Here is a 23016-nt window from a genome sequence, read left to right on the forward strand (position 1 = left end):
TTTTTTTGAAGGGACTGCTCCATTCTCAAATTCACCATCATTAACTACAAAATGCAAAGCTCCCTGAATTGCCACATGTGATTTCCTAACATATTTCGGCCATACAGAGATGAACATAGGTAATATTTTTTTCAGTTTCTTAAGGCAAAAAATATTTACAGAGACAAAAAGGAATTATCCTTGGACTCATAGATGCTCCTTCCAGAACTCACAAATGCAAAAAACATCTGAAAATTAAAAATTATGGATGGGAAGAGTGAGAGATAAATTATTTTCAAGACTGAAAAGTAATAATTTAAAACAAACAAAAAACTAAAAAACAAACCCCCAAAAAACTAAACCCTAAAGCTCTGTTTCACATTTGTAAAAAAAAAAAAAAACCCTAAAGATAGCTTTATTTTACATAATTTCTTCTTCCTTATGAAGTTGTTTGAAAAATTAGTATATGTAGGAGGAGTTTCTTGCTCCTGATCAAAGCAGGGAAACAGTTTGTGCAGTACAAAAATTTATACATGGGATTACACTAAATATGATTTTTAAATGCTTAAATGTTTAGCAGTTAAATGCAAAATGTTTAGCAGCTTAAATGTTTAAAATGTTCAGCAGTTTTGGGACTGTGTGCATTTTCTATGAAATACAAATATTTGGTGTATACCTTGAAATAATTTTTACAAAACAGCCTGCCTTAACAAGAGTTTATTATTAAAAAAAAATGTCTTTCACAGCACATCCTTATGGCTAAAATTCTACAATCCTCACTGCTGACATTTTTTAACAGCAAATTAAACAGGGCACTGGAAAAAGTGATGGAATGCTCCTGGAGGAGGAGGATGGGACAACTGTAATATTGGGAAAGGAGCATTTTGGGAAGAGTTGCAGAGGGGTGCTTAGAGGAGGAACAAAAGGCAGAGGAAGGAAACGGCCTGGGGAGGTCATTGGAGGAAAAAATCCAATAAAGTTGGAGGAAAAAGAGGAGCCAGAGTGGGCCAGGCAGGATGGCTGCTGGCAGCACTCAGGGCAATGCAGCTGAGGGCAGGATTGGGCTGCAAGGAACCAGGCAAGAAGGAAAAAATGGAAGGAAATGATGGAAGGATAATAGAAGGAAATGATGGAAGGACCCCACACCTTCATTTTCTTGCTGTTTAGTTACATACAACCCTCATCTGAAGGATGTTGGTCTAGTCTTCCTTCATGGTTTTGGCATATTCTCTCTTTCCAATTTATTCCCAACTGTATGATGATGGTACATTATCTCCAAGAAATAATATTCTGATGATAAAAAGAAATAAAAGTGTGAGGCCTTAGGAAGAGGCTACAGTTTAAGTTTTATTTCAGTAGTTTTAGCACAAAGGAGTCCATCTCAGCATCTTTTTAAACAGACTTCTCTTTTGTTGACAGGGTTGCTGTGTAGGGTAAGGCATAAAATATGTCAAAAACCTTTCCTGTCTGTACTGAAAGTCTGATTCTTGTAAATAAGTGAGATTTTAGGGGATGCACCCGCCATGTGATCACAGTGGCTTTGTGTAATTGCACTTTATTAGCATTCATGCACAGGTGGGTCAGTTGAGCTCACTTGCTGGTGCTGTCTTCCTCTGATGAAACCCTTGAAATTCCAGTTCGGGAGAACTTGCTCAATCAATCTCCTGCAGTGACACCTGCAGTGTCAGGTTGTTCAGGGCATCTTTTAGACAAGCATTCTGCTAGAGTGTCCAGTGTCAGAGCACAAAAATCATGTATCATATTTTTAAATCCCTCACTATGTCAAAAGGCAATAAATTTAACTTTGTGGAAGGTTAATTACCAGCTTGGTTTACAGACATTTTCCAGATTCTTACTGTATTCTTCCAGCAAAAGTTAAGGGAGTGGGTCCCTCTTCAATGGATTATTTCTCACAGAAACTCAGCAGCAGGTATCCAGCAAATCAGTTCTTTCAATGTAAGCAAGCTGCTCCATGCCTAAATTTAATATTCACTGTTCCTAAATGAAGATGAGTCATGTGTCTTTGATTTGCCCCCAGAACTTCCTACATTCTTTTAAATAAACTTAAACAAACAAGCAACATCTGGATTTCCAAAATATCCTTCTATTTCCAAGATTTCTGGTTTCCAGCTGTCGATAACGAATCTGTCAGGTCAGTAAAAATCCATGGAGAGGCAATATTTATTTCCTACCTAGGGAAACAAGCCTTCTTTGGCTCCCTGAACTCCCAGCCAGTGCTAGGACAAAAGTGATTTCTCTTTCTTGCTTCCTAACAGCCTTTCAAGAGCTGGAAATGAAAACTGCTGATGGGGCCTTGCACTGGTGTTAGAGGAGCAGAGTTTTCCATGTGTTTCAGAAACGTCTACCCTTTTCCCAATTGCTCCTGTCTTGATCCTATTTACATTTTTTTGACTAAAGCTCTCTTGGTATGATTTTTTTAATGAATTCCCACTCCCAAATCCCCTTCCCAATATTACCAAAACCAAGGCTACTGCAAAGGAAACTCTTTTCTATTATTTAAATTTCTGTTGATCTCGTTCTTAATGACTTTGGAGAATGTGGTTAAAATTTGATGGTAGAGCAGCACTTGTGATGCCTCTGTGCCTCTTAACAACTCTATAAAATTTGACATAGTCTAGATTTAATTCTGAACAGGATTAAACAGGAAAATTACCTCTTTTGCAATGTACCTTCTTCACTTTTAACAAGGACAAATGGTTAAAAAGTTTGCTGATGTGAATGCAGAGGTAGCAATAAAAGGTGGAACAGGAGAGAAACATGCAGAGGAAAGGTGAGATTAGGTCAAGAAAACTAATGGGAAGAAGCTGGTCCAGTAGTTGGTTGGTTGGGGACAACCAAATTAAAAATATTAAAATCAAATATCAAAATATTAACATTAATACAAAATATTAATAGTAAATATTAAAAATATATAATAGTGAAGATCCAAAACCAAAAGGTAGCTAGGACTCCAGATCCTGGCAGGTGGAGTACAAAGGGCAGAAATACTTTCATCTGGGGGGATGAATTTTGGCATTGCAACATGGGTAGTGAACGTTTAACTTGGGATTTATTTGCATGCTGAGAGTGCCTTTTGTGATTCAAGAAAATCTGATCTTTCTATTCATATTTTCAGTACCAAGGAGAAAAAAGCCAAGAATATAGAGGAAAGGGTATGGCTAGAATAATGGCAAAAAAATGAGACTATCAAAATTAATAGGAACTTTCCCAGAAAAATTGTTTCATTCTATTATCAACCATAAATTACTGCAGACTCTCCAATTTTTAAAAAAAATCTTCTCAGTAAAGTATTTGCACAAAATTATTTTAATTAATTCTTATTAGAATCCCCTTAGGCTTAGGGGTTATTACAGAAAATGTGGAAGTTTACATTGGATTTATTTGTTCTGGAATATGCTTAACTAAGTTTGACGAAGGACAGATTTTTCAATACCTCCTGGATAAATATTGAGATACATAGAATGTGTATCAGAAAGGCCATTTGTGGTCAGTAGCACTCTTTTCCATACTGGAAATGTAGGCTACACAATCTTTTCAATCCATAACGTTCCTCCTTTCTTCTTTTTTTCTGATTTAGCCATTCATCACAGACTGTGGATATGATGAATACACCAAATGTGCAATATGTTCAGCGCATCTGAAGGAAATTTTACTTTTTCAGCATGAAACTGAAGTTAATTTACAGTTCTGAGAATTCTTAGAAGTAAATTACTATATAAAATCATGTGTTGCTACACTAAAACATAAAGCCTTGAAAACATGAAGCAAGGCAACACAAGCCAGGGTTAGTGTGAGGAATCTTTTCCTACATTACACAGAAATGATTAAAAAGTAATTAAATTAACAACAGCAACTCTCAGAGCATTTCCAGTTTTTCCTGCATGGTACACAGACACAGGGAGGAGCTCAGCAGTGCTGGATATCTCTGTCCTCCCTCATCACCACTCTGAATTCTGACTGCTGCTCTGTCTCCCTCAAAATGCTCTTTCATGACAAAACCTAAATTTTAACTAAACTTCCACGTGTTAACAATGAGCAGTTGCTTCAAAAGGTGAGGTAATTCTTTGATGGCAGGGCAGAAACAGGTGCAGCTCTGAGATCTTGGTGGGGAAGGTTTTATTTACTGTGTGTGAGGAACTCCAAGGGGAGCAGAAATTCCCTTTGCCCCGGAGACTCTGTCTCCTCTGAGTGGTTCCAGTGGGTGAATGGCAGGGGGTCTTGAGCAGGCTGAGCTAGAACAGAGGCTGGGCAGAGTTAAAGAATAAAGCAGGGATTTATTAAAAGGCCTCAATGGATCCACCTTGGGCAACTCAAGAGCCCAGCCAGGGCTGCACCCAAGGTGAACCAAAATGGTCCCAAAATGCACAAGTGCTCACAGGGTGTCTCACTTTTATAAGGTCTACCCCCTTTGCATATTGGAGTTCATTGTCCCATCCCAGCTTTAGCCCATCCAGTCCCATCCTTCTTGTTTTCCTCTCTCCAGCCCACGGGGTTTGTGCTCTTGGGCTGAGATTTGGATCATTTGTCCTTGGTCCCAGCTAGAGCAGGAATTGTTTTGTCTCCCTACTCTGTGCAGAGAGCTCACCACCCCCTACTATGAAGCTTAGAATTACACACTAAAGCAGCACAAAATATGAAAAACAGAAAAGCTCGAACCTGAGGCATCATTACCAGATGAGCTTTAAAATCCCTTCCAACCCAAAGCATCCTGTGATGCTGATGCTCTGGCTCTGTGAAGTGACAGGAGATTTGTGCTTCCTACCTCAACAGCAAGATGTCTGATGCAAGTGAATTACCAGTCACTTGTTTCCACTCAGCTCAGTCCTTTGTGAGCCAGGACAGCAACACTGGTGTCCCCAGACTGGCTGTGCAGACAGCACAGGACCCCACGAACACCTTGTGCAGGGACAAGGTGCATCTCAGCTGGGGCTGCCTCTGGGCAACAGTGCTGATGCAGAAACAAAAATGCTGTTCACTGCAGCACCTGGATTTGTGCCCAGCCCAGGTAACAGCCAAACAACTCTGGTCACCTCAGGGTAGTGCTTAAGCTGTCAAGATAATTATGCATTGCAAAAAAAATAGAATCATGGAAAGGTTTGAGTTGGAAAGGAGCTTAAAGATCATCTCTTTCAACACCCAATCAACAATTTAAAGAAATCAAGCCTTCTTGTAGAGCCCCAGCAGCAGGCTTGGAATTGGATGTGGATTTGAGGTTGCAATTTATCCCTGAGGGCTCAAGAGACCAGAATTTCATCCACCTTGACCAGTTTTTCAGCCCCTGGCCAAAAAAGGGAATCCAGAATGCCTTTCCTCTTTTCACTCATGCGTTAGCTTGCCCTAGTTCCCAGGGATTTTTACAGCAAGAACTCAATCTGTGAGGTCTTCTCTCATTAGAGCTGTGTCTCACATGGACCTACAGAGTTCTAGGTTCTGCTCCTTTTTTCTCTGGCTTTAAAACCCCTGCAGCCTCAGAAGTTGGTGTTCATGGGATTGCTGCAGGGGCATCACACAGGAGCCTCACTGGGGGCTGGGGGAGAGAAAAGTCTCTGGATTATTTTTTTCTGAGTGATGGAAGAGAGGAACACAGGCCCTTTTCTTAAAGCAGAGACCTGGGGTGAGAAGGGAAATTTCAGCAAAACAGAGAAAAAGTTTCATCCCTGGATGAAAGAATGGGGATAAACTAAGGAAAATTCCATCAGACTAACCAGGTCACCTTGTAGTTATTTCCTGCCTTCTTATTTTTTATTTTGACGTGAAGCCCTGCCTTGGAGTCCTGTTGCAATGTGTTCACACACAATGTGTGAAAGAAGAGCCCTTTTTGAGAAGTTCCATTGCTCAGAACTTTCTCACCCAGAAGTTCAGGGTACTTTGTGTCCTGCAGGATGCTGGAGCAGATGTGTGCCACTTTGATGTGCCAAGTACCCACTTTCTAGGTTTGTTTTGCATGTAAATAGAAAAGGGAAATTTTTTGAATGGAAAATTAAATAGATTTTTATCAGCAATGCTTCATAAACAGCTAATTAGGGATATTTTTTATAGTAGGATTAATTAACAATGCAAATCAAGAAATTAACCCAGCTGAAGGATGACTGAACCAGTTGCAAAAACCTATATAATGAGTTTTCTTGACTAAATTTTCTTCCACTGGAGTTAAATCCAGTTATGGAGCTAATGCAAAAGCAGCGCACCATTTATATTCTGAAAATAAGACTTCAATGTGCAAAGGAACCTTTCTTGGTATTTTGATATGAGATTTCACACACCTTGTGCAATATTGTGCAACATCAGGTGATTTGAAGGACATCTACTTATTAATTAAAAAAAAAGGAAAAATATCAAAATAAAATGAAGCAGTTAGGAAAGCTGAAAATCTTTGAGGATATAAACCCCATTCCTTCAGTTTGAAAACAGATGTCACATGTTTATGAGCACAAGCTACCAAAATTCAGAAACTGTGAAATGGCTTTCTCTGTCATGTGTGTTCATGCTGTGCTGAATTTCTGGCTGTTTCATGGGTTCCTTCAGCCACAAAAAGCCAGCACAAAAACACTGAAATCCCAACTGTGAAACTTCAATACAGAGAAAGTACCAGAAATTTATGATATTAAATGATATTATGGTCATTTGATGCGAAGGTTATTTAAAATAGCAGTGTTTTGTAATACTATGTTTTAGTGTATGTATGAATTATCTATTACTTCTACAGGGAAATCTTCTTGTTCCTCTTCTGGAAGATGCCACAATTTTTTTTATTTATTTTTTTAATAGTCCTTTCCTCAAGGTGTAGAGATGAATGAGAATATTTCATTTAGTCTTTACCCAATTTATTTTACATCCATGATAATGGAGCCCAAGCAAGAAACCTCTTGTGTCCTGTCACCTCAAACAATCACCAAAAGAATTCAGGTTCCTGAAAGGAGTTTCTTATAGCATTAGAAATACAAAAAAAAAAACCAAATAAAAGGGTTTGTTCCCCTTCAGTCCTTGAGGCAGAGCCCCTGCTGTGCTTTTTGTTCTCTCCTGTGAGACTCACAGCAGCTGGACAGGTAATTCATCCCATTACCATCCCCTTCCCCTGCCAGTAGAAGAAGTGCTCATTAACTGGAAGTGATAATAGCAGTTTGGGAGGACTCTCCACCACTAAAAAAAAATTATTTTATTTATATTCTTTCAATCTTATTGCCAAGGAAAGAAACATGCCCAAAATGTGGTGAGATGGAGCACTTAAGTGACGTTCAGAATTATTTAGAGGAAGATCTATGAAATAACTGCCCAGTTCATCAAGCAGATGAATATAAATAGCAGTTCCAATGTTTTAAGTTGGCATAAAACTAACAAAAGGTGTCAAAAACAGCTGAGTTAAGAAAGAAATAAAGGAAACATCATTCTAAGTTGGAATTACAGTGGCTGTGGAATTCTTAAATTGTTCCTCTGTGAGAAAAACATTGAAGATGCCATAAATGGAAAAAAAAAAAAAAAAGAGAAACATCTTCCATATTCATTAGAAAGTAACAGTTTCTAAAAACAACACCAAAGCTGAAACAAACAACAAAAAATTGCAGTTTGAAATGGATGGGGGTGGGAGCTTTTTTAACAATTACAGTATTTGAGGTGTGTAAATGTTAAACTCTTCTTGAACAAAACTTTTTATCTCATTCTGTTCTGGGAAAAAGCATATTTTGAAAACATGCACCAGAAGCTGGAAGGAACCTCTTTATGCCTTTTTCATGGTTTTCAGTTCTTTAGCATAAATGGAATCATAAAATCATCATGGAATCAGGCAGACATGAATGGAGCAGACATGAAACATCTAGTTCCACATACTCAACCAAGGCAGGGACACTTTCCACCAGACCAGGAATAAAAAAAAATATATGTGATAGCTTGAGGAAATGCTGATTTGTCACTGGACTGAATTCAGGTTGTGCAGAATATGGATTTCTGTGCCATGAGGTTTTTTTACTTCCACATGGTTCTTGTGGAGTAAAGACTCTTTATCATTTTGGCTAAGTTGGAGAGTGTGAGCAATTATTCTGCTTTTCTGTTTGGCTTGAATTCTCAGCAGGAAGTGCAGGTGCAGATGTGAATTAACACACAGAATGTATATTTGATCACTGTGGAAATGAGATTCAAAAGGCAAAGCCATTCTTAGACATAGTGAACAAATAAGAAAGTTATTTTAAATATTGCTTCCTTACTGCTTTATCAGTCATTGAAGTCTTTATGTATCAATGCAGCATAAAAATTTCCAGTCCTGTCCAACCAGGTCTTGAACAATTCCAGGGATTCTGACTCTATGAATTGGGTGTAAAATTACCTGTGCCTTTCTCATCTGAGAGCCATCAGTAAATTTTGGTGCTCTACTGCTGAATTCATGAAATGGCTTCAGAAAAATATTTGTATTTTCTCTGCTTTAAATATGAGAAGCAAGTCCAAACCTAATTTCAGCAAAAAAAAAACCAATATATTTTTATCTATAAGGAGCCTCACTGCTGAAGCATGTAAAAATAGACCACAGGTGTACCTGTAGCATTAAAGAACAAGAGTTTTATCAGAAAGAATGGTCTTAATTCCATGGCACTGGGATAAAGCACTAAAAAGCATCACTAGGAAGATGAGGCCTCCCACAACTGCCGATGTAAAAGTTTGTGCCCCTCAGACCTTACAGAATTAAATTACATAATTTCAAGCCCAGTAAGATATGTATGTTGATGCATTCAGACCAGGGAATTTAGGTATTTCTGACTCATTTGGGCTGCTAAATGCACACCTGCTCCACAAATTTCTTTGAAAATCTCACAGTTCTTTTTCAAAGATGTGATAATATCTATTTATTGATGTTGAACAACTAAAACTAATTCAATAGCTTAAAGAGACTATAAAAAACCATAAAAATAAGTCTAAGGATGTGACTTTTAAAACTATTTTATTGTAGATGATAATTTGATCTTTTCATGCCAATATTTAAAGTACTTTATCTTTTTAAAGCTTTTCTTTAAATGGCATGTATTGTTTTTTGATAATTGCAGCACTTTTTGCTTTTAATGAAAAGAATGATTTTAAAAATTGAAGCATTTACCTGACTTGTAGTTTATTGTTTTTTTGAAATTTGAATAGTTCTGTTGATTTTATTGTACTTCATAGAATCATGGAAATTTTTGGGTTGGAAGAAATCTTAAAGCCCATTCCATCCCAGTCTCTAGGAATTCGGAGAGTCTGATGGCAGCTCCAGCTCTCATACAGACAGGAAACATCTGCATGCTCATGGCAGTGGCAGTTTCTGTCTCCATTCAATTTTCTGTGGTTTAATAACATGCTTGTCACTAAACCTTAGATTCTCAAATTCTAAGCTAAAGGGCAAAATAAATTTGAGTTGCAGTCCTGCAAATAGAGGCTATGGCAAGGGCAGCATTTCAGGGGGTAGTGGAAAGGAGACTCCAGTGCTCCCTGAAATGCTGCAAATGCACTTTGCTCTTTTTGCCTTGCTAGGATGAGAAATATGGAGAATGTGTGGTTTTGACACACCTTCTCTACATCTCATTTGACATTTCATCTCCATATTTCCATCTGACAGAGGTATTTATCCATTTCAGAACAGAAACATGTACAGGCAAAACTCTCCTTTGGTGATCAAGTAATTTGAGATAATGGTGAAAATCCTTTTCTTCTCCTGCCAGTAGCTCTGCTTTTGTCCTTCTGCTTATAAATGTTCCTCAGAGCAGGGAACTCTTCTCTCCTCAGATTTCCTCCTTGCATGCAGCAACCAAACCAGTGTTGTACATCTGCTCTCTCCTCCTCTGGCTCCAAGATCTTTGATTTTGTCAATTTGCATCCCTGGGGATTTAAAAGCCACGTAGATGTGGCCCTTGGGGGTGTGGGTCAGTGGTGGCCTTGGCAGGGCTGGAGGAATGGTTGGATTTGATGGTGTAGAGGTCTTTGCCAGCCCAAATGGTTCTGTGATTCTGTTAAATATCTGGGTACATTGCACAAGTCTTTAATTTTTCCTTCATTACTTTATTAAGGGCAAAACCATCCACTCTGAAATCCATTACATATTTTTTCCCTATTCATCACGTCTTCACTGTATATTTTATATTTATTTCATGCAAGGAAATTCAAATAAGTTCATGGGGTTAGAGTGCACAAAGGTTTTTTTCACTCCTGACACCAAGTCTGAAATCAGTTCAGACCTTAACAGATTAATTAAAAGAAAAAAAAATAAGAGCAGTGAAACAAAAGCCTTTGTCACCAGGACAAGGTCACCAAGCAATCAATTCCCTGCTGCATATTTGACCAACTCCAACTTTTGCTCATCGAAATTTCTCTCACTTTTCATTGTAAGGGCAGACTTTCAGATTAGCAGTCAGTAAGAAATCATTTCTGAAAAATAAGCACTTGCAGCAATTTACCAACCCTGATTAAGGACCCATGATTTTTCTAGTTTGAAAATACTTCTCAGCCCCTTGATTATACCACAGGTTAAGGGCTGATCATAGCCAGTAGCTAAATAAGAGAAAAGAGTGGAGAGACCATAATTCTATCCAATTTAAAGAGGAAGAGAAAACCCTTTTATTTTCATAATTCATAATTTACCTGTCTGGGGTTTTTTATTGACATATCTTGTAAGCCATGCTGATCTGACAGTGCAGGGACTCAGGCCTTGTGAGCATCATTTAGCTTAATTTCACTTTTGTCCAGTGGTCAGTTCAGAACTGTCTGACTCACTTTGGCTGTCTCAACAGCAGATGGTGGTAAGAGTCTGACAAAGCTGCTAAATCCTGTTAAACCAACAATAGGCTGGTGTCAAATGCTGCTGGGGGAGGCAGGCATGCATGGAATTTAACTTTCAACAGAGGGAAAGACACAGCCATGGAATACCCAGCACACACCTGGGTCTGAGCAGCTTGGAAAGCAGCCTGGCAGAGAAATCTCTGAGCTGGACATCATAAACTGTCAGTGTGTCAAACAAAGCCAAGAGCACCCAGGGGCTCTAGGAAGAACATTCCTCCCAGTTTCCCACTGGTGGGAGCCCACCTGGAGTGCTGTGTCCAGCTCTGGAGAGAGGCTGGGCCAGGGCCATAAAGGTGACTTAAGGACTGGAGGACATCCACAGATGGAAGTATGTCAGAAAAAATTAATTATCTGGACCAGGGGATTCTGCTGAGCCATCATGGCCCTGAAGACAGAAATTAAAGTATCCCCAGCTACTTTTACCTCTGGAAGCTTGAAGAAATTCTTTGCATAAGCAATGAGCTGCATGGATGCTCCCTGGATTTTGTTCCATGTATTTATGGAAAGGAAGGGCCAGCTGAAGAACAAAACAAGGAACAAGGTGTGACAGAGAAAAGCCATGGTGCACTGAGCCCAGCTGTCACATTCATATTTTCTGGAGAAATCCCTCCCCCGAGGATTTTTCTCCTGGGAAGCTGAAAAGCCTCAGAGAAAAAGGAAAACAATAATTATTTGATTTGCTTCTCCTGTGTTTTGCTCCTTTGGAATGTGTTTGGAGATTGTTTACCCACAGGTGATTGTTCCATTGGATTCTGCTGGGAGTTATTTTGACTTGGCCAACCAGTGGCAAGCTGTGTTGAGACTCTGGAAAGAGTCACAAGTTTTCATTATTATCTTTTTAGCCTTCTGTCTGTATCATTTCTGTATACTTTAGTATAGCATAATATAATATAATATCATATCATATCATATCATATAGCATAATATAGCATAATATAATATAATATAATAATATATATAATAATATAATATAATATAATATAATATAATATAATATAATATAATATAATATAATATAATATAATATAATATAATATAATATAATATAATATAATATAATATAATATAATATAATATAATATAATATAATATAATATAATATAATATAATATAATATAATATAATATAATATGATATGATATGATATGATATGATATGATATGATATGATATGATATAATATAATATAATATAATATAATATAATATAATATAATATAATATAATATAATAATAATACTAAATTAGCCTTCTGAGAACATGGAATCAGATTCATCATTCCTCCCTGCCAGGGGGGACCCAGCAAATACAATCCCCAGCCATGGCCTCAGGAGGGATGGAGAGTGACCTGTGTCTGTACAGAGAGGAGTGGAGGCAGGGAGGGGAAGAAGTGTCTGCTGCAATGTGGAGCTTGAGAAAGTTGTTTTCCCTCTTGTATTTAAATATTTGTCCTCTTTGCTTCCCAACATCCAAATCAGTAATTGAATGTTTATGTTAATTGGCAATAAAGGAAACTAAATTCCCCCAGTCAAGTGTGCTTTGCCTGAAACAGTGCTACAAATAACTCACAGAAAATTGAAAAAAACTCCACTATTTTTAGTTTAACTTATGGACAAGATGCCTGTGTTGAAGTGGCTTCTACTTGCAAGCTATATTTCTGTCAAGTCTCACAAGGAAAGGCAGGAAATCCAGGCTGTTAGTTTTTGTGCAGAGGTTGTTTTAGAGGTATACTATGTATAAATCAAGAAGAACTGTAGAAAAGCAATGAAGAAAAAGGAGAAAAAAGGAAATGCTCTTGCAATTACAGAAATAGGCTGGACTGTGTTTGGTTGGAGATTAATTTGAACTAAATTACCTGATTTCCAGATTGGAGGTTAATGAAGTATTTAAGGAAGAAATTAAACCAGCACAGAAGAGGTTGATTCAGAGATCTCACAGGCAGAAGTTGAGTGTAGCAGAAAAATGTCTTAGGCACTTGTTCCTTTCATTCACACTGTCAATTACTTCTCTAGCAGTGAAAAGAAAAGTTATTTGTGTTTTAGCAACATTTATTTAATAATTTACCTATACTAAATTTAATAATTTGCTGCTACCACCCTTTTGCATGCATTCAGAGGCTGGACTTTTAATCTGGTAGTTAAAAGCCTTTATCCAAAACAACTTTCTTCAAAACACAGTGATTTTTTTGAAAAGTACAGCTCTCAGCATTTGCTAGAAAGCAAGTATCGATCCTTTCATTTGTCTACAAATTGTCTACACTCTGCCAGCTTTTTTTTTCCTATTAGTAAAAGGCATGCTCTGATTTATCCCAGCAGACTAGGTTGTTCTGATTTGTTATTTTTACCTAAGGGGTGATTCAAATGCATTGGAATATATATATATTTAGACCTGATAAAATACTTTTCAGGTTAGTAGAGGGGCTTTTGGTATTATTTTGGTTGGTGTTTTAAATGTTACACGTCTCATGGTTCCACAGGCTTTAGCTAGCTGGATATTTCTAAAAAGTTGTTCTGTGTGGTCCTGCCAGATTTCTAGAACAGGAAATTAGTAATATCTGCATTGTGATAGGCAGTAATGGTTCCCATCTGTTTCTGACATCAGACAAAGTTTTGTCTTCTGCATGCTAAAAAGGCACACAGCTAAAACTTTAGCTTCCATCTGCTCTCACACCTCAACATAAGCTTGTCTTTACACAAACCCCAGAGTTTCAGAACAACACAGGGTAAACAATGAGTGCAATGATTACAAATAGTGGCAGCACATCCCCTGCTGGTGCTTGGGGGATATTTTCAGGTTGCAGCTTATGTCCTTGCTTCATGCACATCATCCTACGCAATGCTGAGAAATATCTCTGCAGTCATTGCTGCATATTAATCAAACCAAATGGCATCACTGGGACAGAAACATTTATGGCTACACCTCATAAAGGCCATCAGAGAGTTAAACAAGTGTCTCACTGGTTCACTTGGAAAGGGCTGGGAACTGTTAATGGATTGCACAGAGGAAATTGCAGCTGTTAAGAACGCTGCTTAAAGAATGCAGTGCTGAAAAGCCTGGTTTTAAATCTCGTTAAAATTGTAGCACAAACTGTCAGAACCAGAAAACTCAAAGCTGAGGTCATCACCTTGTTGTTAATGAAAGCCACTTCTGTAAAACCAAATGGCAGGAGTGTCACGACCTTAAAGTGATGAATTCTGATTTAAGTGCCTTTGAAGAAATATATATTAATCAAAAGACTGCATATGAGCAACATAATTCAGTTTAACAAATTATTGGAATGACAATACTCAGTGGAGTTGAGGGATTTCTATACGTTTTCAACCTGATGTGACCATTTGAATTTTCCATCATGATGTAAGGCACTGCACCAGAGTGGCACCAACCATAAGAAAGAAGGAAGGAAGAAAATTTTACAATATTTATGGTTTTTTATGCTTTATTTTTTTTTACAAAGCAGCCATTATTTCTTTGCAAAGTAACCTATAATATTAGCAGTTGACAGTATGGCTAATGCCGCATTTCAGCTGAATGCCAGATGACAGAATTATTCTTGACTGAAAACTGCATTTGGTAGGCTACATTTGAGCAAGGGTACCAATACACAGCATGGAAACTGAACATAAAATAGCTCTGCTGTAATTTGAAACAGACTTGGCAGAACACTTAAATCAATGTTTCTTGCAGGTTTTTGTCCCTATTGCCTTCTCCTTGCCTTCCTACACACAGAGAAAATTAAAAATATCTTGTACATTTGCATAGGTTTTTGATACTAGTTTACAATTATCATGAAAGCTTTCTAGACCTGCAGAAGGTATTGCAAATTTGTCATCCAAAAATAACATCCTGTCTTGGAAAATCTTTCAGTTCTTTGTGTTCATGTTTATGATGGCTGCTGAGAATTCTGTGTGTAATATTGATGAAGATGTGCCAGGCAATTTATATATGCTGGAGGAAATCAAGAACAGCTGTCTCTCACTGTGTGCTGTCTGTCTGGAAAGGCAGCTCTGCTCCAGCTCTCTTTTAATGTGAACTTAGAGAATCAGGGGACAAAGATTGTGTTTAAGTGATTAGAAAAATGTGTTCACTCAGGTCTGGTGCTGAAGCTGGAATACGGAGTGTGACTGAAAACACCACCTCTTCAGCAAAAACTGACTTATTTTTACAAACAAGATATGTTCTCCCCACGCCAAATACGAACAGGAAATTAAAGGTTGGTAGTAACATGGAAGTCATATTACTCAGCCTTTACAGGCACAAATTGTACCTAATTTTCTGGGAGCCAAGAGGTTTTTACACACTTGCCAGTAGGATATGCCCCAGTGTCTGCTGGGCAGATCATGAGGTGGAAAGGTTCTTCTTCTGTGCAATTTTACTTTTATTTCTTTTTCATTTTCCTACAGCACTTCCAACCCGTTCTCCTGCTGATATATCCCTTTTAATTATCTATTTTCTCTTCCTAAGTAACAGAAAGTGCTGACCTACAAAGCGGATAACTCCAAATTAATTTTTTTGTCCTTTGATTAGAACTTGAGTAAGTAGAACTGGAGAAACTTTGGTGCCTGCAAAGGAAGTGGGTAACATCTTTGAATCTTGCATGCCTTTGTCACTCTAAAGGCTTCATCAGGTTCCTGTGAGTCTGCCTTTTTCTACCTCTTTTGCTTAACAATTATCCCTAGGTTAATGTAGGAATTGCCAGAAATTTTAGGGGGCCAATCAAGGAAAAAAATATGATTTATGTATATGAGTCATATTTTAAACTTACAGGATAAGTGGATGGAATAGAATGTATTTGATGCTGTATTTGAAAAAAAAAATTACTGCGGCCATGCTGTATAATTGGCTCCAATCTTTCATTTCTTTAACAAACTATCCTTCTGTGTTAGTAAGAATTTTTCAAAATTTTCTTGCTATTAGATACTCAATATGCTGTGTACATATAAAAGTGAAAAAGGCCAGGTTCTGCTTCATTACGATAAAATTGAAATGCAAGAAGGGTTCCTGACATGAAGAAAGCAAAGACAGACATAAAAATGAAAAATAATTTGGCTCTTTCTAAATGAAAATTTGATTCAGCACAGCTCTTCTAGGACTGGATTTTTTAATGCTTTAAAATGGGATTACAATCAGTAACATTGATATCCAGCAGAAAATATCTGATACTCTCTGCTGAAGTTTGGGCTTTGACAGAGTTTTATGTTTTCTTGACATTTTTTCTCTTTACCAGAAGAAAAGCTGCATGCAACACATAAAATTTTTGTGGATGGCCACTGGCTCATATCTAGGAAAATTGTTAAGGGTAAACTTTCAGTCTGCTTGAATACAGCTGTAGAGATCTGTTAGTGCTAAACCTTCATTTTACTCTGTTAATGTGTCACAGTTTTACTAAGATACCCTCAGATTTGCGCCTGAGATCTAAAAGAAATAGATTGTATTCTCTGAATTGCTCTGTTTTGGTTTCAGGGAGGTTTTTTTAAGTTTGATTTTCTAATGATAAATAGCTGCAGGAGTTTGTGTCAGCACTAGAAATTGCCCCAGGCAGTCTGTGCCATCTCATTTGTGGTTTAACTATCAGAAACCCTGAGAATCTTCAAATCTCGTGGGGTTTTCACATCCTTTTGCATTGTTCAGTGTTCATTGGTGTTCCTTTTGAACCACTGAGAGGATTCCAACAACAAATGAGTCAGAAGGTGCCAACCACGTGCATCACATGTTGCACACACTCACATGGAGTGGGCTCTCCATGGTCAGCAGCACCACTCCCTGGTGGGAGGAGGGATTGGAACAGCAGAGGTGGGATGGAGGAGGGATTGGAACAGCAGAGGTGAGAAAACCCATGAGCTGAGATAAAGATAGTTTAATAAGCAAATAAAAGAGGAGAAGGGGTGGAGGGGAGATCCCACACACAAGGGATGACAATGAAGCAATCACTTGCACGTTCCAGAAGTCACTGAGCAATGGTTGCCTGTCCTAAATCTCCCTCTCTGTGTGTCTCCCACAGTTTCTTCCCTCCCACTTTCTTGCCCATCCCCAGCCTACTTGCTGCAGGGACAGAGTGGATAAAAGAGGCATCCTTGATGTTTTCAAAGTTCTACTCAGCAATGCCCAAGCTGGGGTGTTACCAGTACTGCTGTAGTCACAAACCCAAAAAGGGCACTCTGTGGACTGCTAGGATTAAAGGCATTTACACCTCAGACAGACCCATCGCATTAAAAGAAAGCAGACATCAGTGTTGAATGAGAACCTTGCAGATTTATGAAATACTAAGTAATTTTTCTAACTATTAGTCCAAGTCCCTCAAGTATGACTTGGAGCAAGTCTTAAGATCAGAGCATGACTAATGTTTCTGAAATACTGGAGAGAAAAGGAGACAAGGGGTCTAACTGTTGTTACAGATCACAGAATCAGAGAGTCACTGGTGGGAATCAAGGCTGTGAAAGACTTCCAAGATCATCAAGTCCAACCTCTGATGTTTATAACCACATGCCAGTCTCGGGGATGATTGAAATCTCCTAGAACCCAACAATGATTCCAACTGGAAGCACAGTAGGACTCTGTCTAGGATTCAGTTCTGGGTGAAGATTTGAGTAATTTCACAAGCAAGCTGTATTTTTGTGTAAAACAGTTTATCAGAAAGTCCATGACAAGCAAACCCAACATATCAGCTGTATAAGGTTGTTTCTACTTATTTTCAGCGGCAGTTGTTTCAGAAATGCAAGCTGATAAGCACTTGGAGACAGGAATCAAATAAATTGATTTCAGACTGCACCAGAAATCTGACAGGTGGAATATAGTTGTCAGAACTGACATTTAGCTCATGCCACTCATTTGGCTGTTTTTTCTGAGCTGAAACAACAGGATTCCAGTAAAAAACAATCAGCACTTCAGGGAAGAGTTTATTCAGAAATCACAGAGTAATTTCTCCACATGCTGGGATCCCTGCTGACATTAGCATGCCAAATGATAACCTCTTGTTGAGGGCTGTGAATGACCTTTGAACATGTGCCTTTCATTGTTTTACCCACAATAAACATAAATTAAGAATTACTCCTTTTTCTCCTAAACAATTCCATGATACTTGAACCAGGAAACCAGTCCCACAACTATGTTTTTATTGGTTGCTGCACTTTTAGCATGGAGTTTTTAAAAGTCTGGCCACTGTTCACAGGTAGGAGGTGCAAAATGCATTTCCAAGAGAGATTTGAATTACTAAGACAGCATCTCTAAAAACTCAGTTTCTTTTTCATGTTAGCACACCTTTTGTGGTTCAAGTCTGCCTGCACAAAACACCCAACTAAAGCTTGTCAGGACATTGACTCCTCATTACTGTGGCTACAACCATTAAACATTTTAACAGTAAAAAAAAATTCTTGAGTACCTCTGCTAAATTGCTACATTAAAAATTTTAAAAGTCACAGACAGATATATTTGATATTCAAACAAAGTAAGGGTTTTACCCATTGCTTTGCAAAGGCCATATGCACCAAACCCAAGAGTCTGTCTGCAGAATTATTTAGGACTCATCTAGAAATCCAAGCACTTAAAAAATGGCTGCATTTTGAAGCCATGAGTAGCAAAAGAATTATTATTTTTCCAGTGAGTAGCGCCTTTTTAAGACGCAGCTGTGTATAAAGACTTAGCTCCTAATATCTTTATCAGAAGAAATGTAGAACATAAACCCAACCTACTCAGAGCTTTGTGGTAATTGCAGGCTTGCTGACCTGTCATATGGAGATCTTTACATTGGTTTTGACTTACTGCATCTGCTAGTATGGAAAATTTGGAGCAACTGCTTCAGGAAGTGCAAAGTTGTTTTGAGGGTTTGTTTTTGCCACAACCTGTCTACATAAAAAAATTGCTCGGAGATTCGGATGTTTTGAATGCTGGCCAGACTCGTTTTGTTTTCTTGGCAAAACTGCTGTTCTTTTCAAAAGACATAGCACATTGTCACTTGTGAAACCCGCCTGAGGGGCATGACAGGGCTCTGTGTGGGAGCTCTGCTCTGTCTCACTGCTGCTACACAGAAAATTGTAAATATTAACTGGCATTAGTAACAAAACCATAAAAATTTTGTCCTAATACAAAGAGATTGTTCAGTTTTTTAAGGACCACAATGCTAATAATCTGGCTGGCAACACACACAGAACTGAATTTCTTCCCTGCCTTTATTACATCAGCTAGAAAGGTTAGGGCTCACTCTGGTGCATACTGCACTTGCAATGTGGGTAAAAACCCCAAGGAATCAAAGGCAATGCTGGCACACAGAAGGACCATAAAAGAAAAGGCTCCCAAGGAAAAGAACATTATTTTCTGTGGGGAATTGACCTTGGCATGCTGCTGGTTCCCCCCCAGATGGCAACAGAAGCCAAAAAAAGCTTGTGGGTCAAAATAAAGACAGGGACATCACTTACAAATTATGATCATGGTCAAAAACTAACCAAATTAATTAAAACCCTGGCTCTGACAGCTGCATTCTTTTCTCACCTTGGTGTTGTCTTTTTTTTTTTTCTCCTTTTTTTCTCCATTCCTGTGCACAGTTTTTGCTTGTGGAGCCAGGAGGAAGCAGCTGGGAGTGGCTGCCACTGTCTGTGTCCTTGCCAAGGCTGTCCCTGGCATTTCTGCACACAGCTCTCCCCCCACACACCTCCCCTGCTGCCAAAACCTTGCCACCTATACCCAGCACTTCTGTTTTCCTGATCTGTTGTAAATATTGCAAAGATATAACTAACATTCTCAGCAGAGCAAACTCTTTTCATTTGTTCCCACATTTTATTTGCTGATACACATTTTAACCTTTTAATAATTCTCTTGTCAAAACCCCACAAATTATGGAAATAGAAGCTCCTAGACCTTTTCAAAGGATTCTAAGAAAAGGAGCATATCTTCCAAAATGACTCAAAAGAGTCAGATTCCCAAGTGTAGTGTAAACTTTTGAAAATGTTTACAGATACTGACAGTTTTCCAATCTTGGGTAAGTGTCTAATCCTTCTGTGGAACAGCTTGTCCTAGTTTTCATTATTTCTGGCATAGAAGGGTAAATTGCATGCAACATTCATCATTTCCTCCTGCTGTCTAAAATCACTTTCTTTGAAAAATAATCTATGGAAATTACTTTCCACTCACAGCCACCCTTAAACCTGTTCAGGTTGAAAGCAGTCCAGTAAAACAGCAGCTGGAAAAGGGATAAATGGGTTGTTTTTTTTTTTTTTTTTACTGGTGCTTTTCCCAATGCAGTTACCTGTACCATGTAAGCACCAAAAGGTGTCAATTCCAGTGGCAATACCAGCCAGGAGTGATGCCAGAAGTTGGGAAAATGAGGGAGAAGAAAGAAATTCAGTCTCTGTGATGCTGGAGTTTTATGAATTGAGTGCAGATTGAATTCTCTTTACTTTCCTAGAGCTGGATAAATGAGTAATTTAAGGCCAGCAGTAGAAAAGTTCTGTTACATGTCAGCAGATGGAACATGGCTGAGCCCTATCTGATGTACTGGAGACAAGGTTTTGGTTCATGGTTTCAAACATTTCATGTCTAGACCTTTCATACTTTTGAAAGGGCCCTCACCTGTTACCAAACATCTATTCTTGCCTGAAAATTGACTATTTCCAGTTTGGAAAGGGTGATTTCCATGTCCTTTTTGGAATTCCTTCAAGCTGTCCCTTTGTCCTCTGTTTCCTTGCCTCTTGGAATAAAGGGATGTCTCTGACTTCATTCACCTGTATTTTACACAATCATTGGATGCTTGAAATGCCCAGAGTTTCCTGCATGTTCAGTGAGCATTTACACAGCCTTTCTGTCTTTGTGCATCTTCCCTTCACACCCTCCACATGGGCAGCAGGAAAACACAGAGAGAGAGAGAGAGAGAGAGAGAGAGAGAGAGAGAGAGAGAGAGAGAGAGAGAGAGAGAGAAAATGTCTTGCTCTTCCCCAGTCCACACTTCTGAACTGAGCCAGGGTGCCAGCAGGGAAGCAGAGCAATGCCACTTCATTGGATTCCTCTTGCTTGGGTTACTCCAAAAAGCTCTGTTGCAAGGAATAGTAGCTGCTTAATTAAATTACTCAAAGATAATACTATGAAATGTACTCCAAGGTCCCAAAGCCATCTGTCCCCAAGTCTTCCCAGCTACTGAAGTTGTTGTTGTACTGAAATAATTTCCAAATGCTGTTAAGCATCTTTCAAAAATTAGGGTTTTCATTTGTAGATGCTTGCACGTCTCTGTGACTTTTCTGACAAGCTGCCCAATAAAAATATGTCAATTAGCATGAAACACAGACCTCAAATTTACTGCTTTTGAGTGGTCATCCATGCATCTGATAGCTTGAGATTTTTATCTGTCCTTTTATGTAAACCACAGTCCATTGCAGCCAGCAGTCCAAGTAATTATTTTCCTGTTTATTAGGTTATTGTCTGAAATGTGAAATGTTTCAGTTTCAGAAATGACATATTTTCTGGTTCTGTGTTGCAGCTTTTCAGCTGAATGCTCTCAGTAGTGCCAGTAAATAAACCTTATTTTCCCACAATTTACCCTATAAAGAGTTGGAAGAATAAAGGCTGCAAAATGGCCAGTGTTCTTGCAGTGTTCTTCATCTCTTTTCCCTTTACTTATGGCAAACAATCCATCTGGATACTTCTTGCCAACTGAACGTATTCAGCAGGGATAAAAATAATTTATTTTGATGGCTTTTGGTTCTTAACTGGCAGAAATGCATGTGGTGAGTGCTCACAATAATTAAGATTAGTCACCAAACACACCTATTCACATTTGTAACAGAGATGCTGCACCTGTGGATGTTTAAACTGAAGTGCCTGTTTTACACCACCACAAAGCCAGGAATCAGTATCTAAAAGATAGATGTGCCATCAGCAGTGCTGGCTCAAAAAGGAGTTTGAAATTCTTTGCTCACATGCTGTTTACAGAAAAGAGTATGTGGACTGTTGAAATGTTTTAGTATTCCTGCGTTTTTCCATGTTATTTTTGAAAATACAGGAATTTGTCTTTTCTGCCAAAATTATTTTGTTGATGATTTCCTGCTTGTTTGAGTTTTAAGACTGCAAAATAATTTCTTGTGGTCTGCTTTCTTTTAAACTGATTTTACAAAATATTAAGTGTAAATTGTTATTAACTAACATTCTGTCTCCATCTATGCAACTCTGTAGATAATCTCTGAGAATAGGATTAGTATGAATTAGTTTTGTTGAGGAACCAAGGCTACTCAGCTGCTTTAAGCAAGATGCTCTTTTGTGTTTGTCTTGGTCTGAAAAGACAGCGCCTGCTAAGGAAGGCAGGAGCCTCCCCTGAAATGGAAAATGTAAATCCCCTGTCTCTGAATTATTGTAATTTTGAAATTAAGGGGCTCTGGGGCAAAGATACGGGAATAGGAATAACAGTTCTGTACTAGGAAAATTAAAAATACAAATGCAATAGTACAAAAAACCCCAAACCACTGCCAGAGTCAGAACATGCCCTGGCCCCCTGTGTGTCAGGGTGGTGGCACAGTCCCATCCCAGGGTGGTGGCACAGTCCCATCCCAGGGGGGCTCAGGGTGGTGGCACAGTCCCATCCCAGGGGGGCTCAGGGTGGTGGCACAGTCCCACCCCTGGGCGGCTCAGCCCTCCTGCAGTGCCAGCTGTGGTTCTGCTGGAGCAGGGATCCTGCACAAGGGGGGAGTTTTCCTCTGCAGCTCCAGGGCTGCTGGAGATGGGCCTGCTCTCCCTCTGGGAGTGCAGGGCAGGAGAAAGCTGCTCCTCTGGGAATGCAGTGGGCAAAGGCTGCTGTGCTGTTCTCAGGTCAGATTGGATCCAGGTAGGAATGCTTGGCTCCTCCCCTGGGCAGAGCATCTCCCCATGGGATGGTGGAATTTGATCAACCAGGCAGGGACACTCAGTGGCCATGGACAGAAGGTAATTAATAATTAATGGCCCATGAACAGCAGAGATCTCCTGGAGGGAGGATTGGCTGTGGGAGAGATAAAGAAAACTGCCCAAAGAACAGAAAATAACTGCCCCAGCTCTGACAGATGGGAATTGAACACACACACCCAGCCACATCTTGCATTTGCACCCCAAGACAGTGTTCTTGCTTGAGTTATCTTTTAACAGACTGGTAACACTGAAGGATCACACTGCTCCATGACAAATAGGGAATTTTTACATTGAATGTCCTATATAACCTTCAGTTTTTCCTGGTGCAGGTTAAACGTGTGGGTGAATTGCAGTGAGCCCGAGTGCCAAGT

The sequence above is a fragment of the Haemorhous mexicanus genome, chromosome 9, assembly GCF_027477595.1.
Source record: "Haemorhous mexicanus isolate bHaeMex1 chromosome 9, bHaeMex1.pri, whole genome shotgun sequence".
NCBI lineage: Eukaryota > Metazoa > Chordata > Aves > Passeriformes > Fringillidae > Haemorhous > Haemorhous mexicanus.